The sequence below is a fragment of the Sus scrofa genome, chromosome 9, assembly GCF_000003025.6.
Source record: "Sus scrofa isolate TJ Tabasco breed Duroc chromosome 9, Sscrofa11.1, whole genome shotgun sequence".
Lineage (NCBI taxonomy): Eukaryota > Metazoa > Chordata > Mammalia > Artiodactyla > Suidae > Sus > Sus scrofa.
Window position 1 is genome coordinate 72,827,473 of NC_010451.4, and position 19,479 is coordinate 72,846,951.

Here is a 19,479-nt window from a genome sequence, read left to right on the forward strand (position 1 = left end):
GACGGAAACTCCCAGATGTACCACATTTTATCTACTGATTCACCTACTGAAGGACTTTTTGATAGCTTCCGTTTTGGCAATTATGAGTAAAGCTGCTATAAAAATTTGTGTGCAGGGTTTTGTGTGAAATTAAGTGTTCAATTGCTCTGCGTAAATACCAAGGAGTATGACTGCTGGATTACATGGTAATTGTAGGTTTAGCTGTAACTGTAGGTAATTGTAATAGTTTAGTAAGAAACTGCCTGTCTTTCAAAGCAGCTAAACCATTTTGCATTCCCATCAGCAATGAATGAGCATTCCTGTTGCTTCACACCCTCATCAGCCTTTGGTGGTGTCAGTGTTCTGTATTTTAGCTATTCAAATAGAAGCACAGTGGCATTTCATTGTTGTTTTAATCTGCATTTTCCTGATGACATGTACTGTGGAGCATTTTTTCATATGTTTATTTTTTTGGCCATGCCCATGGCATGTGGAAGTTCCTGGTTCAGGAATTTAACCCACACCATAGCAGCAAGCAAAGGCACAGCAGTGACAACCTCAGCTCCATAACCGACTGAACCACCAGGGAACTCCTTCATATACCTATTTTTCATTGGTATATTTTCCTTGGTGAGGCATCTGTCATGACCTTTGGCCCATTTTATAATCTGGTTGTTTTCTTATTGGAGAATTTTAAAAGTTCTTAATATATTCAGGATAACAGTCCTTTATCAGATACGTCTTTTGCAAATATTTTCTTACAGTCTGTAGCTGGTCTTATCATTCTCCTGACATTGTCTTTTGCAGAGCAGAAACGTTTTTAATTTCAAAAGTCCACTTATCCATTACTCTTCTCGTAGATCATTACTTTGGTGTTGTATATAAAAAGTCATTGCCATACCCAGCCAAGGTCATCTGGGTTTTCTCCCTTGTTATCTTATAGGAGCCTTATAGTTTTGTGTTTTACATTTAATGCTATGATTCACTTTGAGTTAGTTTTGGTGAAGGGTACAAGGTCCTTGCCTAGATTCTTTCTTCTTCTTGTTTTATTTTGTATGTGGATGTCCAGTTGTTCCAGTATCATTTGTGACTATTTTTGTTCTATTGTTATTGCCTTTGCTCCTTTGTCAGATCAGTTTACTATCTTCATAAGGTCTATTTCTGGGCTCTCTATTCTGTTCCACTGATTTATTTGTCTGTTCTTTCACCAATACCACACTGTCTTGATTACAACTACCTAGACACTCCCAGTGTGGAAAATAAAGCTCATTACATACAGGATGGATTTACGGTCCAGTATCTATTTGACCTGTTGTCCATGGAACCAGAGGTAGTTTATTTGTGACCAACTTAAAATGTATTAGTTTGTCCTCTTTCAGTGGTAAGTGACAGAAACCCAGTTCAAACATCAGCAAAGGAAGGAATGTTTTGGCTCACAAGAATGATGAAGGACTGAAGTGGAACAGGCATCAGATATATTCCAAATCTCTCTCTCTCCCCGTCTCTCTCTATTTCTTCACTTCTTCCTCACCTTTCCCTCTTATTTAGAGGGTTTTAAACACTAAGAAAAATTTAAAAATGAAAAAAAAAAAAGAAACAAAACCAGAACACCTCCTACTACCTTAAAGAATAACTCTTTCATTTCTTTTAAGTTTTTGTTCAAATCTCCCTTTCTCATAAGGCTGACCAACCCTCTCGTTATTCAACACCAAAACCTACCTCCTCCATCCTAGCATTCCTGATCTTTTTTACCCCGGCCCACTTTTACATTTTCTCCACTTACTACTTCCTAACATACTGTAGTATTTTCTTATTTATGTTTTAAATGTATTCTCTCTCAGCTGGAATGTTATTAGTTCTACAAGGGTAGGACTCCTGTATATTTTATTTATTGAGATATTCTAAGCACTTAGTATAGGGCAGCAATCCACATGGTAGGTGCTCAATAAACACTGCTGAGTGAGTGAAAGGGAGTTTATTATCTCATAAGAAGTCCCAGTTTGGTTGGTCTTGGGCTTGTTGGTTTTGTGGCATAATTGAGAACCATGCTCTTTATACCATTCCTGTCTGCTATCCTCAGTATGCCGTGTTGGTCTTTTAGACTAGCTCTCTCCATGGCTGCAAGATGGCTGCTGCAGTTCTGGGTATCACATCTCAACAAGACACATCCAGCAGAAGCAGAATGATGGCTGTACTATCTGCGTCTTATTTATCTCCTTTTTTCTTCTGTAATCAATGAGGAGACATGCATTATTTTTCTTTTCTATCTTTTTTTTTTAATGGCCTCACCCATGGCATACAGAAGTTCCAGGGATTAAATCCAAGCTGCAGCTGTGACCTATGCCACAGCTGCAGCAACATCAAATCTTCAAATCCCCTGTGCCAGGCTGGGGATCAAACCCATACCTCTGCAGCAACCCAAGTCACTGCAGTCAGATTCTTTTTTTTTTTTTTTTTTTTTTTTTTTTTTGTCTTGTTGTTGTTGTTGTTGTTGTTGCTATTTCTTGGGCCGCTCCTGCGGCATATGGAGGTTCCCAGGCTAGGGGTCGAATCGGAGCTGTAGCCACCCGCCTACACCAGAGCCACAGCAACACGGGATCCGAGCCGCGTCTACAACCTACACCACAGCTCACGGCAACGCCGGATCGTTAACCCACTGAGCAAGGGCAGGGACCGAACCCGCAACCTCATGGTTCCTAGTCGGATTCGTTAACCACTGCGCCACGACGGGAACTCCTGCAGTCAGATTCTTAACCCACTATGCCACAGCAGGAACTCCTGTATTATTTTTTTTAAAACCACTCCCATATACAATAACTAAAATTAAAATAAATGCATATAATTGCATTAGTTTCTAAGATAACCCTTATAGACAAGAATATGTATTCTTAATATAAATTACTTGATTGTAACAATGTTGGTTTTGGAAGAAGCATGTCAATATAAATTTATAAAGTGTTAAGGCATTTCTGGATTTAGAAAGTTTAACAATTTGGATATTGATTTCAAAAAGTTTAATAGCTAGCAAAATTACATTTAAAAATCTGTATGAGTTATTTTGATAAAATTCTTAGAAAAAATAAGACGAGGAAATCTGCCATGAGGATGACTAAAGGGAGAGGCTTCTTGAATATACTGAAGTAAGACAAAGTATCTTTAAAGTCTGTGGAAAATGTATTAAAAATACAAAATTTGTATGAAAGCATGATACAGCCCAAAACACTTAAAAAACAACTTACACATTTTTTTGGTCTGATTAACTGGATGTATATTTAATTTAAATTAGTTACAGGTCAAATGGATTAAGAAAATTCACTTTTGCTAGGAAAATAAGGTCATGGTAAGGGATCTGCTCATTTAATATTAACATCCTGAAAAAATAAAGAATATTTAGTGGGAAAATGTTAATTTTAAAAAATAGACTATCTCAGTTACAACATTGCTTAACATATGTAGAAGACTCAGGCTTATAAAATCTGAAGGGAAAATAACCACAAATCACCCTGTTAATCCACAGGGCATTTCTAGCTGAATTAAGTTTGTCCTTGTTAAAGAAATTATCTTTGTTTTTCCCCCCCTCAGGAATGCATGTAAAACAGTTCCTGTCTCAATGCACGCCTAAGGCAAAAAGTTCAGTGCTCAATTACCTGCTGTCTGAAGTCTCATATTTTGGTGAGCAAGTGAAATAGCATTTTAATCAGAAGTCTTGACCCATGCTCTTCTTTTTCCCTTCGCAGCCCTGCAAGCTATTTGGCATAGGAAGGTCTTGACCTGAGAAAACCATCTTGGATAACCGTAGCAAGGAGAAGGAAAAATGCAACACCTAGGAGATTTCAGTAAACAGTAGAATCATGCCAACCTAATCTGTGTTAAAATGCTTGGAATGTGGGAGCCGCTGATGATGCCTGTTGTCTGTGTGTCTGACTGAATCCTTTCTTTTCTCAGAGCAGCAAAGCAAAGCCTGGGAACCAGGCCAAATGCCTGCCACTTACCTTAAATTGATCAGCTACTTTGAGATTAAAACCCCTGAAAGCTGCCACACCGTGAAAACAAGGCCTCCTTCACATTAAAGGCAAATTGCGACTTTGGGGTTGCTGTGATCTTTTTTCCATTTTATCCAGTTTTTCACAGTGCGCACTTTTTTTCCCCGCTTTCCATTTATGCTCCAATGTAGAAGCCAATAGTTACAGCATCTTGGCCAAGCATTCATTAAGGTTTATAAGAACAAAATTTATGGTTATTTAGGAGTTGGCACAAAGACAAGACTGTTGCTGGAAAGAGAAAAAGAAATACAGGTGGGAAATGTGAGCCTCGACAAAGGCCCATACTATACCATAGTGTGCGAGGCTGTCAGGAGTGGTCTGGGAGGAAAATTGTATCATATTTAAAACCAGTCACTCCTCCGTTCTGAATCCTTCTTCCCATGTGATGGCTCTGTCAATGTTGAAACAAGTATGCTGATCATTCCAAGAGATTTTCCTTTCTTGTGGAAGTGCTGCCATTCCCAGGAGCTGGCAGTCATCGAGAAAGATTTGTGTTAATCTGGGTGATAATTTGTCAGTTTAGCTAATGGATGAGGTACATTTAAAAATATATATATGTATCATAGATCAGAATAAGGACTCTCCCACGAAGAGACGAGTCATGTCAGCCTCATCAGTAGACCTTACATAATGGCAGGGCTTGTGTTCCCAAAAATGTAGGGTGTGGGCAAAACACACCCTTAATCTTTGAATTCAGGCAGTAATGTGGAATTCTGGCATGGTCTGCAAGTCTATATTCTCCCTCAGGAAATACTGTTAATGATTCTTTTTTTTTTTTTTCATACTCTCTGATTTCCTGCTCTAGGAGAATAAGAAGGCCTCTTGTTCTGTTATGTGCACTATTTGTAAAGCAAGCCTTTTAAGAATATATTTTAGTCTTCCACTCATTGTTGTTCCAGAAATGCCTAGGAGTGCTGACATGTATTGAAAAAATATAGAGCTTCAGTGTTTGGTCATGTAAACTGTTCCCCAAAATACCACTTGTTTTAGCTATGCCAGTAACTTGCTGTATGACTTAGGAAAGTTAACTTAAATGTCCAGCCATCTCCTATTACCAAATTGGATACTAATACTAATATTATACTAATCCTAATCCTAATCCTATCTTCTTTACTGGATACACTGTGATAAGGTACACGCTTCCACTTCCAACACCTTGCACACATTAGAATGTTTTCCCCCTTCCTTTACATGAAATTGAGTTCATCTTTTTTACAGACTTTGTTTTGGAAATCTTCCACCTAGTTTTTTTAATTCCTTTTTATCAGTATTCCCTCAACATGGGACATACATAGAGTGTTATATGAACTTGCATTTATTCACATATTGCTCTGCAAAGAACCAATTTACGTGTGCATGAATATGAGCATTTCCCCCTAACTACACACACTTTCAGCTTCCCAAGGGCAGGGGTCATGTCCTTCTTGATATCTCTCCACAGAGAAGATAACTAATTAAAAGTGGAAAACTGGATATGCACATCATCTTTTGCATCATTTCATAAAATGCCAAATATGACTTTGGCCACAGGAGCACACAATGTGATCATCATTTGCAGACAATACTGGTTATTTCTGAACATGGGGGAGCCCGTTTGTTACAAAGTGATTAGAAGTCACTTCCCTTGTTTTGCAGAGTGCCTGAAAACCAGAGATAGAAGGGACAAAAAAGCTTTAGTTCAATCCGATGTGGATCTTTTTCTGCATCTTTTTAGCCAGTCTGCCTTACAACTTTGTCATTTAAATTTTCTATCATGCCTAACAGACTTTTATCTTGATGACCAATTTTGCCCTAACTTCCACATCTTCATACATTATATTTCCTAATAATTCTGATTCTTTCTTGTTTCATCAGTTATCAAGTACTTTTGGAGGGCCTAATATATGTTTAGTACTAAGCTAAGGGTAATTGGAAAATATATCTACATATAGATATAGATATAGATCTATATATATCAAAAGTAGTTGGTGAGAAAAAAAATACAAAGCAAGCAAACAAGCAAACAACTGCCTGCAGTGATTTGCTCTGCATTTTGTTGCCTAGGGTAACAATTTGAGGACAATTCAAAAGAAGGTCCAATGGAGTCTCATTTCATGATGAAACAGCCAGCATGGCAGTTCAGAAAGCATGCACTAAAAGCATCACAGAATGTATAGACTTGAACAGGGCCTAGGAGGATGATGGACAAAGAAGGGAAGTTTCTCTAAGAGAGGGGGATGGTGTAAACAAAGGCATAGAGGTGGCAATGAACTTGGTGAACTCACAGATCAGCCAAGGCATGCTTTGGGTGGAGAAGGGAGAGGACAGCTAAGAGCGTGTTGGGAAACAGACTTGAGAGAGAAACAAGAGTCAACTCGTGAAAGGCTTTGGATGTCAAAAAGTAGAGTTGTGATTGACTTGGGAGAAAAATGTGACCCTCTTAAGATGTTAGTTGAGAATGAAAGATTTAAGATGACTACCAACTCCTTTTGATGCCAAGAGCCCTAGACTTGGAATCCAACACTTGGGGTGTAGTCTTAGTTTCACCATTTTTAAGACATACAATCTCGAGCAAGTCAGTGAAGTTGTCTGTGCCATAGTTCTTGCACTGATAAAACAGGAATGATAATACCTCCCTTGCCAGTCTGGCTCAGAGCCCTGTTGTCAGGCACTCCAACCACAGATGTGATGGAATAGCATCCGGAGGGCAGCAGGGGCTGCGAAAATTGAGCAAAAGGAACAAATCAGAGATGAGGCAGGTGCTGGTGCTGTATCACAGAAATGACTGGTCCAAAGGACTCCAGAAGAAAATACTATTTCCGATTGACTTCTTTCCCTGAAAGTTAGTCTCCTCATCTCAGCTACTCTACAAACTCCCTTGTCCCTTTTCAGGAAGAGTTCTCCTGTCCCTACTTACACCAACCAAGAGAGCTCAAACCCTCTCTGAAAGTCACCAATGGATTCTCAAAAGGCCTGTGGTCAGGTGCATTTCTCCTCCCCTCACCTGACACACTCCCTCTGTTCACATTATGCCTCAGTACCGGGCTTTCCTCTTTTCTGTAAGTCTCCAGAGTTTCCAGTGAGTCTGACTCTAAATGATTTTTTACTTCCCACCTAAAAGAATTCACATTCCCCTATGCTCCCAAATTTGCCACAGACTCCTTTCCCTCCTGCTGGTCAGCTGACCCTTCTGACCACTCATTACCAGCACACCTCTACTTTTCCTGTTACCTAATGCTTGGGTTTTCCTGCATTTGAAAAATTAGGAAGCCACACTGCTAATGCCAAGTCCTGGTGAGGATGTGGAGTACAAACTCAGACAGTGCTGGGGACAGTATGTTGTTACAATCAATTGGAAACCAATTTGGCAATATGTGGTAAAGCCATAGGCGCTCAGACCTTCTTCCTGGTTGCCTGCCGCAATAATGACCATCGCCGTCATATAGTGAGTGCTTACTCTGTGTAAGACTCTGTCTGCTCTCACAGCTTTATTCTCTTTAAGGAGGTGCTATCATTATCCTGCTTTTACTGAAAAGGAAACCCAGGCACAAAGAAATTAGAAACATGCCTAAGATCATGCTGTTGTGACTTTGTGGTAGGACTTTTGGATTTGAAGCAGGCAGCTGGGCTTCAGAGCCTAAGGTGCAATCCACCAAACTCTGCCAGGAGAAGTACCTGTCCCAGGCATCATGTTTGCAAATTGTGCATGAATGTTCATGGCAGCACTGCTTAGAACAAGCAAGAAAGGTGTGAATGGCCGAGATGCATCTCCAAAGGTGAATGGGAGTGCAGAAGCTAAAATGAATGAACTGGATCCACACGTCAACATGGATGAATCTCAAAAAGAGAATCTTGTATGAAAAAAGCAAGGTGCAGCAAGATATACACAATTACACCAGGGATGTGACATTTTATTTTTTTATTTAGTTTTTTTTTTTTTTTGGCCATGACCGTGACATGCAAAAGTTCCCAGGCCTGGGATCAAACCCACACCACAGCAATGATCCGAGCCACTGTAGTGACAATGCCAGATCCTTAACCCACTGAGCCACAAGGGAACTCTAGGAAATGACATTTTAAAATACCTGAAACATAATACATAGTTTGTAAAATTATCTATATAGCAGTTAAAAATCTGAGACGTTAATGAAATAGATCAACTGAAAGATGTCTTGAGTGATTGAAGGAGAGAAGAGGAATGGAGGTGATTTTGTCTGTGTTTGTAGTATTTGAAAACAAAAAGAGAGGGTTGATGAAAAATATGGTAGAATATTAACATTTGTTTACTCCAGGTACGGGGTACAGAAGTATCATATTGTCTTTTGTGGAAATACTTTATCTACACAGCTTGAAAACATTTTTAAAAGAAATGAGAAGTTAGTCAAAACCTTACAGGGAAGGACTATCATTTTTTGTGCCTTTTCAAGTCAAAACAAATAATTCTTGAGCACAGATTAAGTGCTCAGTATTGTAACAGAATAGGAAAGAAAAAGAAGGCACTTTCTAGGAGCCTAGAGATTAGTTAAGGAGATGGAGCCAGACTCAGACAATAATCAGGACCCAGCACATACAGAGGCAAGGGGCTGTGAAGCACAACCTCCTGGTGCTGGAGAAGCTGCACCTGAGAGGTTTCAGCAGCTCCGCTGCAGTGGGGGCGGGTGGGACACACACACAAAGGAAGGAAGCCGCACTGGGCTGGTCTTGGTTTGAGCTCTGGGCAGCCCTGTGAGTGTGATTCCTGGTGTGAGGGCTGAGGCTCCGCCCTTGGGGAGAGCAGAGTAGGAAACACCTTGGCTCCCATCCGTTGACAGCCTGTTCCTGATGTAGAGCAGTCAAAAATGTGATTTTATTATTTTATAGCTAGGCCTCTATGCATACAATTCATATCCATAGACCTGGTGTAATTAGAACCTAGAGAAAATACCTAAGGTATTTATTGAACACGTAAGGTATTCGGCCTGTATGATATTTGTTATGTATTTAGCTCACTAAACATACACGATACCTGACAAGTATGTAGAAAGACAAGTTTTCTGCCCTGGGGAGCTTATGTTCCACTGTGGACAAACAGAACACAGGGGATAGGATCTTGACTTGGGGAAGGCTTGACAGACAGGGAGAGGCTGCTGAAGGAGAAGAGGTGGGAAGCTGAAATCTCTGGATAAGTGGGGAGGTGGGAAGGTGGAGGGAAGGAAGTGCTTTTAAAGAAATCCTTTAAAAGTAAATATGAGGTTCAGTCAGTAAAAGGCCCTTGCAAAAAACTTTTTTTAGAGCAGGGGAAAGGGTTAGCAGCAGCTACGATGTACTGAAGCTATCATATGCCAGGCAACATGCTGATTTAAGTGTCATCATTTTACATACATGGAAACTGAGGTCCAGAAGTTAAGTGACTTGCCCAAGATGACACAGCTGGTAAGTGGGTGAGCATGAATTCAAAGTCAGATCTGACTTCGAAGTCCATGATTTTTTTTTTTTTTTTTACATGTTCTGCTCGCTAAAAGCAAAGAGAGCATCAAGGAATGAGGAACAGACAGGAGGGTTCAGGCACAGGCAGGCTAACTGTATACCCTGGGCAACAATGCAGCACGGCCACCTCAGCATTACAGGGGGTACCTTTCCTTATGCGAGAAAGGTAGAGTCACTGATGATAGGCTAAAATGACTGAACTTAATTGCATTCATTACTAGTAAATAAAGACTGAAAAATCTGTTGAGACTACTTAGGCTAAGGTCCTGGGAGAGCAGTCAGAGAGGAGCAGTACAGGGTGTGACCATGGAGAAAAAGAGTAATGAGGAGAGATGAAGAGGAGCAGCTTCAAACTTCCTGAAGAGAGTGGGCATGGAAGAGCTCTGGATTTGCAAGTTAATGTACCTTTCATCCTTGAGTTTGTGATCAGACTGTGTTTTGGCTGCCTGCCTCTATTTTGCCCTAACTACATAAGAATCCATTGGCATGAAAATCTGCCTGTCTGTGTCACTTTCCATCACTTTTCCAGAAGGATTTAAAGCAATATTCAACAAAATGTCTACCCAATAAGGTTAATAAAAGCAAAATAATTACAAATTTACTTGCAATGCTCTTTCCCAACCCTCCAATCTCACTCAACTACCCATCGATCAAACTCAGTCTCATACTCTGAGACCCAACTCCAAACTCCTTGTCAATCTGACTCTTCTATCTTGCTCTATTACTGTTTCACGTGCATCGTTTTTTATGGCATCGAACATCTTACCTTACAGTTAATTGTTTCATGTAGGTTTTCTCTTTAGAATATGAGATCCTTGGAGGTAGGAACCAAGTTGTGTTCATCTTTGTATCCACCATACTTGACAAAGTGTCTGACACATAGTAGTCACTCAAATAGTTATTGAGTTAGGGAATAATTAAATAAAACCAGAACCAAAGAAAATAAGAGAAAGCAAGTATTCTGAACCTAGAGATCAATACAGATTTTTGCTGTTGGTTCTGGAAGCCAGGGCAAAGAGAAAAACAGAGAAAAAAAAAATCACATTTTCATTGCCAAAAAGAAAAGGTGAATTCATTTGTGGGAAAGCAGTGTTTATACCTAATTATGCATAATTAACCTTTCTTTGGGGGCATTTAAGTAATATGCTATAAATTGATTTTTCCAGGTGAAAGTTTCATATTAAATAAAGAAGACATCTACAAAATGGTGACCAGGTTGTTAAAGAGTTATAACCAGAGTTTCCCAGTAACACTGACAAAAGAGCCCTAAATTTATTTAAGTGTGACAACATGGCCGTGGAAACACTTTTTGCTCTCTTGCTGGTGAGTTAGTATGCCACTAAAGGAAATCCCATTCCAACCATCCATCAGTGTAATTCACAACAGCATTTTTTTCCTTACAAGAGAATTACAGCATTATTTTTGAATCATATGTCAAGTGCCTCCCCTTTTCAGCACGCCTGTTTTGAGACACTGGCTCAGTAAACAGGGGAGGCATTTGGAATCGGGTATCCTTAGGTTCCGTTCCTAGTTCTACCATCTGTTTATTGTGTGATCTTGGAAGAATTACAGAACCTCTCTGAGCCTTAGTGCCTCATCAGTAGAAATGATGTAAACAGTATATGTTAAACCTAATATAATGGCCCTACACCACAGCCACAGCAACAAGGGATCCAAGCTGAGTCTGCAACCTACACCACAGCTCACAGCAACACCAGATCCTTAACCCACTGGGTGAGGCCAGGGACTGAACCCACATCCTCATGGATCCTAGTCAGGTTCGTTAAGTCCCCATAGTGGTTATTATTAAGAGCAAAATCCAATCACCTTCTGGTTGCCCTTAACACTTGAAATCATTCCATACACTTTTAGGGCAATAAGTGAGGCAGGAACGCCCCTTTCAGGTCCTCCTGAGGCCTGCAGCCTTTGACGGCTGGTCTGCTGATTCCTGCTGAAACAACCACTGTCTCAGAACTCACCTCACGGATGTCACCATATGTTGCAGCAGGGGAGTAAGGAATGTTTGCCTCTCTGAACCTGCTGGCCTCAATGGCACATATTCCCGACCCCCTGCACCCGTCATACGCATGCTGCTGGCTAAGACACTAGAATTCTCATAGATTTACACTGTCCTTTCATTTCCACAGCTTGCATCATGGTCCTTATCACCTACCTTCACACACCTTGTTCCAGTTCTTTCTGGGGTCATTCTACCCCAATGACCAGCACAATCTTACTCAAACTGTAAGTTCAGTCTTTATCTATCCCGTTTAAGAATTTAAGGGAGTTCCTGTTGTGGCGCAGCAGAAAAGAATCCCACTAGTATTCATGAGGATGTGGGTTCAATTCCAGCTCTCGCTCAGTGGGTTAAGGATCCGGTGTTGCTTGCTGTGAGCTGTGCTAGCCACAGACATGGCTCAGATCCTGCATTGCTGTGTCTGTGGTGTAGGCTGGCAGCTGTACTCCGATTCGACCCCTAGCCTGGGAACTTCCATGTGCCCCGCGTGGGTGCAGCCCTAAAAAAAAAAAAAAAAAAGATAAAATGTGCTAACCTGTCAGATCATGGGTCTATCCATATCAGTGTTTTGTTTCTACACAAAAATTTTATGGGGAGTCTCAAAAGGTTATGAAGCTACTTTATCTTAAACGACTTCCTAGTATCCTATTATCTGTATAGCTAGAAATTTCTTTGTTTCCTTAGGATTGGTTTCTTGAAATAGATAAGGACATATTGCACGGGTAGTGAGCCCTAAAGGAGAAAGGATATGGATCTTTTTAAAGTTTAATCTCAAGTTTCCTGCAGAGGCTGGGATACAGTCACCTAAGGCATGTAAGTTAGAGGTGCTCGAGCTCAAACTGGGATCATGTGTTTATTTCAACAAAGAAGTGGAGAGAAAAATGCTTTGATCTGGTGCTTTCTGTTTCTCCCAGAAAATGGGAGTTTAGAAGGGAAAAGCAAAGAGATAGCTAGGCTCACAGAGAAATGATTAAGCCCTGCTCATGAGGTTGAACAGTAATGACTATCTTAGAAGACACCATTGACGCAGAACTTTCTATTCCTAAGTTTAATTCTCTTTTAAAATCCTCATTTGTGTTCATTAAAAAATAGACTCAGTATTTAGGGGCTGAGTTCTGTAGTTTCTCATTTACTTCCTATATAGTTGAATCTAGCTCTTGGATGAAGGTATTAAAGAAGAGATGGAATAAAGCAGATGAATTTGAAATGCATTGGTAGGATCAAAGGGATTTATTTTATGTTACTTTATTTTATTTTTTGTCTTTTCAGGGCTGCACCCATGGCATATGGAGGTTCCCAGGCTAGGGGTTGAATTAGAGCTGTAGCCACCGGCCTACACCACAGCTCATGGCAATGCCGGATCTTTAACCCACTGAGCAAGGCCAGGGATCGAACCCGCAACCTCATAGTTCCTAGTTGGATTTATTAACCACTGAGCCACAACAGGAACTCCATATTTTATTGGTTCCCTGTTGAATCAATATCCTACAAATCATTATTGGATACCAATAAAACACTAGACACCCATGAAACACTTACATTTTAAAGACTTTGCAAATAGATGTTATCCTATTGTACTTATGTTTAAAGTTTGTATAAATTCCTCCTGTATGTGTCATCATTATTAGACCATTTTCTGAGACCATCGTTTATACCAAGTCATTATGGTCTAAATGTATATATATGTATTTTAATGCCAGCACCTGCAGCATATGGATGTTCAGGGCTAGGGACTGATCCAAGCCACTGCTGCGACCTATGCTGCAGCTGCAGCAAGGCCGGATTCTTTAATCTACTGTGCTGGGCTGGGACTGAACTCCTGCCTCCACAGTTACCTGAGCCAATACAGTCACATTTTTAACCCAATGTACCACAGCAGGAATTCCAAAGTATAAGTAAAATTTTTAAAAACACCTTTAAAATCCTTATTATAGCTGGAGGAAAAAAAATTTAATTTATTGAATATTGCAATATAGTTGATTTATAATGTTGTGTTAGTTTCAGGTACACAGCTAAGTGATTCAGTTATACATGTACACACATCCATTCTTTTTCAGATTCTTTTCCCAAATAGGTTATTATAGAATACTGAGTAGAGTTCCCTGTGCTATACAGTAGGTCCTTGTTGATAAATTTATTTTATATATAGTAGTGTATATATATTAATCCCCAAACTTCTAATTTATCCCTCCTCTCACCTTTATCCTTTGGTAATCCCAAATTTGTTTTCTATGTCTATGAGTCTGTTTCTCTTTTGTAAATAAATTCATTTGTATCATATTTCAGATTCCATATATGTGATATCATATGGCATTTGTCTTTGATTTACTTCATTTAGTATGATAATCTCTAGGTCAATCTATGTGGCTGCAAATGGCATTATTTCATTCTTTTTTATGGCTGAGTAGTATTTCATTGTGTATATTTACCACATATTCTTTAACCATTCATCTGTTGATGGACATTTAGCTATTGCCTTGGCTATTGTGAACATGAATAGTTTGTGATCAACAAAGGGGTGCATGTATACTTTTTTTTTTAGGGTCGCAGGTGCAGCATATGGAAGATCCTTCCCAGAATAGAGGTCTAACTGGAGCTATAGCTGCCAGCCTACACCACAGCCATAGCAATGCCAGATCCCAGTCACGTCTACGACCTACACCACAGCTCACAGCAATGATGATTCTTAACCCACTGAGTGGGGCCAGGGATCAAACCCGTGTCCTCATGGATACTAGTCGGGTTTGTTTTCACTGAGCCTCCCTGTGACCTCCCTGCATGTATCTTTTTGAATTATAGTTTTGTCCAGATCTATGTCCAGGAGTGGGCTTGTTGAATCATATGGTAGTTCTATTTTTAGTTTTCTGAGGAACCTCCATACTGTTTTCTATAGTGGTTGTACCAATTGACATTCCCACCAACAATGCAGGAGGGTTCCCTTTTCTCCACACTCTCTCCAGCATTTGTCACTTGCAGACTTATTAATGATAGCCATTATGACCGATGTGAGGTAGTATCTTAATGTAGTTTTGATTTGCATTTCTCTAATAATTAGAGATGTTGAGCATCTTTTCATGTGTTTACTGGCCATATATGTACATCTTCTTTGGAGAACTGTCTATTTAGATCTTTGCTCATTTTCCATTTGGGTTGTTTTGTTGTTGTTGAGTTATACAAGTTGTTTGTATATTTTGGAGATTAAGCCCTTATCAGTTGCATCACTTGCAAATATTTTCCCCCATTCTGTAGGTTGTCTTTTCATTTTGTTTATGGTTTCCTTTACTGTACAACAGCTTGTAAGTTTGATTAAGTCCTATTTGTTTATTTTTGTTTTTAATTCTATTGCCTTGAGAGACTGACCTAATAAAACATTCGTACAATTTATAACAGAGATGCCTATGTTCTCCTCTAGGAGTTTTATGGTGTCATGTCTTATCTTTAAGTCTTTAAGCCATTTTGAGTTTATTTATGTGCATGGTGTGAGGTATGTTCCAATTTCATTGATTTACATTAGGCTGTCCAATTTTTCCAGCACCACTTACTGAAGAGACTATCTTTTTCCCAGTTTTTATTCTTGTCTCCTTTGTCAAAGATTAATTGACCACAGGTGTCTGGGTTTATTGCTGGGATCTCTATTCTGTTCCACTGATAGGTATGTCTGTTAAATTTCACACTTTTGTTGTTGTTGTTTTCTTTTTTGGCCACCCCACAGCATATGGAGTTCCTGAGCCAGGGTTCAGATCTGAGCAACAGCTGCAACTTAAGCCACAGCTGTAGAAATGCTGGACCCTTAACTCACTGTGCCAGGCCAAGGATAGAACCTGCATTCCAGCACTCTCAGGACACTGCCAATCCTGTTGTGCCACAGTGGGAATTCCAACACCACACTGTTTTGATTACTGTAGCTTCATAGTATTGTCTGAAATCTGGGAGAGTTATGCCTCCTGCCTTGTTTCTTCCCCTCAGTGACTGTGATTCTTATTGCCAAGTCAGGTCTCTGGTTCTTGCTTGCTCTCTGAATCTACTTCTCCAGCCCTCCCTTTGTAGGTTAGGTTGCCTGAGTTAGAGATTTCTACTGCTTATTGGCTGAGTCTGACTAATGAAATACAGCTGTCTCAGGGATTCAGTCTCCCTCTATCTTGCACACCCACTATTTTAGCATAGCTTCCAGCATTGCTGGAGCAGAGAAAGAACACGAACACTCACAGTCTCTCTTCCATGCTTTGGCCCATACACATGGCCTGAACTACTGCCAGAACCAGTCACATGGCCCCACTGACTACAAAGAGGCATGAGGTGTGATCTTCCTGTGTGTCTAGGAGGGAGAGGAGAGTCACATATAGGAGACACTAGAAGTCTGTGCATGCAAAGTACAGACCAAGAGCTAAAAGTTCCCTAAGGTGGAAAGGGATGGAAACTTGGAGAGTCAGAAAAGGTGTACCAGAAATAGCCTGAGTGCTTCCTCTGTCACCCATGTTTCTTAGGTGCTCAGCCACAGGCTCAGCCTCAGTCTCAGCTACAGAGGCCAAGAGATTCTGGCATCTGCTGCTGACCCGGCTCTGGGAGGGCTTGGATGTGCAGCTTCTCCTGTCTTTTCTGGACTTGAACGGAATGCTGCACAGCAGGTTGTGGAATCTGGCTTTCCCAGAGGATGCCATAGGGGCTGAATGTGGCCACCTGAAAAGGCTGGGAAGCTAACTGCCCAGGGGTCAAACTTTGACTAATGGAAGATGGTTGTCAGGATGGAAGTAAGCTGTTTCATTCTCTCTTCTTCCTCCTTCTCTGGAGGCACACTTTCTCCATCAGGCCAGTCAGGGAACTCACTGCGTCTGATGCATTGTAAGCAGAGGCCAGGATGGAAATTATCTACCTCATATGGTTTGTCTTCTTTTCCTGATTCATTTTCTTTTTCTTCTACTCTTGCTGGCTTGGTTGTATTCCCAAATAAAACACTGTAAGAAAAGGTTCAGTTTTTTCTTATTGCTTAACCCCATGTTACTACCATATTCACACTTCTGGCCACAAAATGTGTGGGGTTCTCCCACATTAAGAATTTCTTCTATTCTCGCTGGAAACATACTTGGTGTCCTAGAATTCAATTCAGTTCTGACATGATCTACCTTAAGTTATCATCAGATCTCACAAGTTAAGGACTTGGTCCCATATGACTGCCCCAACTTCAGAGGCCAATCAAAAGTCCTAGCTTGTCATCAGTACTTCTAACTGACTGGTTATAATTCAGGGCTCCCATGATCCACTTCTCAAGTTCAACAGTTTACTAGAGCAGCTACCAGAACTCAGGGAAACACCTACTTATATTTCCTGGTTTATTATATAACAAAGGCTATGATAAAGGATACAAATGAAGAATCAGGTGAAGAGATACATAGAGCAAGGTTCCAAAGGGTCTTGAGAGTAGGGGCTTCTGTCCTCATGGCATTGGGATGGGTTACCTTTCTGGCATATGGATATGTTCACCAGCCCAGAAACTCTCTGAACCCCAGAGTTCAGGAGTTTTTATGGAGGCTTCCTCACGTAGGCACGATTGATTATTAATTTCATCTCCGGCCCATCTCCCTTCCCCAGAGGACAATTTCAAATTTTAATCACGGCTTGGTCTTACTGGTGGCCAACACCCATCCAGAAGCTCTCCAGGAGTCCCCAAAAAGAGTCATTTCATTAAAACAAAAGATTCTCCTCTCACCCAGGAAACTCCAAGGGATTTAAGAGCTTTGCGTCAGGAACCACGTCAAATATTAGAACCAAATACTAGAATGAAAGATGCTCCTAGCACTTTTATTGCTTAGGAAATTACAAAAGGTTTTAGGTGCTCTGGCCAGGAGTCCAGGATGAAGACTAAAGTATCTATTTCTTATTAGATCATAACACTGCAAACATCAACACACAGGGATTCCTGCCTCAGGCTCTGCTTCCTAGAGATCCCAGATGAAAAGAAGCCCTCGTGCAAAATAAATTACTATACAACTTCACCAAAGGTTTAAAAATGCTAATTACATGCAAGATTTATGTTAAGAAAATGTAAAGAATAATAATTTCGCTGATTATAAATTAAGAGATAAATGTGTATATTCAGAAAGCATTCCTTTTTGTATTTAACAGTCTTTCACTGTCAAGTCAGGGGAGGATGTAAAGTTTTAGAAACTTTGAGATCATTATAAAAGTCTAGAATCATCAAGTTCTATAAAACTAGAACTATGTTGCTGTGAAGGTAAATCCAGCCATTAGGCAAATAACTTAAGATTCAAATAGGTACAAGTAGGCAGGTGGAAAAGAGCCAAATCACTTCATTAAGTTCTAAATCACTGAATTGTTTGAGAACAAACTTCAGTTCCTAAGATCTTGCAGAGCTATATATAAATGTGATAAATGTGTAGACTGTTCTATAAGATTCTGAATGGGGGTGTTGGCCTAGAAAAAAATAACTTCTACTGGAAACATGGCAAGCCAGATTCAGAATCTGCAATGCTACTAGGAGAATATCACACTATAGGTACTATGTAAAAGCTCCAATCAAGGGGTTAATTTCAATCTTCTAGGGCTAAATCCCTGCCAAAATATCCTCACAGTGGTCTTTCAGCTTCTGTTTGCAATTACAATCATGGGAAATTTGCTTTTTTTTTTTTTTTTTTTTTTTTTTTTTGCTTTTTAGGGCCACACCTGCAGCATATGGAAGTTTCCAGGCTTAGGGTGGAATTGGAGCTACAGCTGCCAGCCTGCACTACAGCCACAGATACGTCAGATCCAAGCCACATCTGCAACCTACACCACAGCTCACAGCAAGGCCAGATTCTTAACCCACTGAGTGGGGCCAGAGATCAAACCTGCATCCTCATGGATACTAGTCAGATTTGTTCCTGCTGCCCCACAACAGGAACTCCCTGCTTTTTCAATAGAAAGATGATTTCTGATGTCATTGTATATGAGTCTGTGTGTATATATGAGTCTTTTAAAGGCAAAAACCTATCTCTCTGATTCTAGGCCCTTAAACCAGACAAAAGTGGTATAACTCCTCTTCCACATGACAATCCTTAAAATCCACGAGGACAGTTTTCATGCTTCCCCAGGGTTGCCTGTGCTCCAGGCTACATGTGTACTACCTCAATCATCCTTTCTACTATTCTGTGTTTCTGTTTTGTCATGACCAATGTTTAATTTCTAAGTGAAGGGGAGAGTTTTAGCCCCTCGCTCTGATGGAGGCTTCATATCCTTCAAAACTGTGATGCCCAGACCCAGGATTTAAATATTCCATATGTCCACTGATGTCGCCCAAAACCACATTACTTTTCGGGGGAAAGGGTGGGGATGGTCACTGCCGACTGCAACAAAACTCACAGTTGGCTAAACAGTTGGGAATGTTTCCCTCTGTTGCTTCACAGCCAGGTCTCTTCCATCCTATCCTTGGAGATAATTTTTTTGAACCCAAATTAAGTATTTTTCATTAATTGCTATTTACGTCATTTGACTCAGGCCATCCTTAAGGCCTGCGGAGATTTTTTTTCTGGATTCAAAAACTGCCACTTAATATAATTCCTCTCTGTTTAGATATCAATGATCTGCCTTCAAATATAAGCATGTTGACAAGACAGAACCAAGGCTGGTGCCCTGTGGCATACCAGGAGACAGCTCAGGTTGATCTCTACCTCGTATTCAATCACTTCGAGCAGTTAAAATGATATTGGGTTACCTTACCAGGAGGCCTACTGAAATGTTTCTACTTGGTTTACTACTTTTTTCTTTTACTACGTTAGAGGATGACTCCTACCCAATGTCAGGTACCATCAGCCAGGCCAAGGTGCTTCCAACTGGCCTGGCACTCCCAGCCAGGTCTTGGTGCTCATCTGTTGAACATAGACGATATCACAGAACAGTAACTTCAGACAAGGCCATTCTCTGACCATGATGGATAAAGACAATGACCCTGAAATCATGTCTGAACACAGACCAAACATGAATCTGTCCATACCACAAATTACC

General features: G+C 40.4%; 1 long non-coding RNA gene across 2 annotated transcripts in view; it reads right to left on the bottom strand.

Moving 5' to 3' along the window:
• The window catches only part of LOC102161391, a 152,943-nt gene that overhangs the window by 60,651 nt on the left and 72,813 nt on the right, over nt 1-19,479 (bottom strand). The window contains exon 1 of one of the 2 annotated variants that reach the window (XR_002347037.1): nt 3,627-4,155. The exons of the other annotated variant lie outside the window; for it this stretch is intronic. This is a non-coding gene — a long non-coding RNA (uncharacterized LOC102161391). Of the gene's footprint in view, nt 1-3,626; nt 4,156-19,479 lie in introns of those variants that run through there. 2 annotated transcript variants of the gene reach the window in all.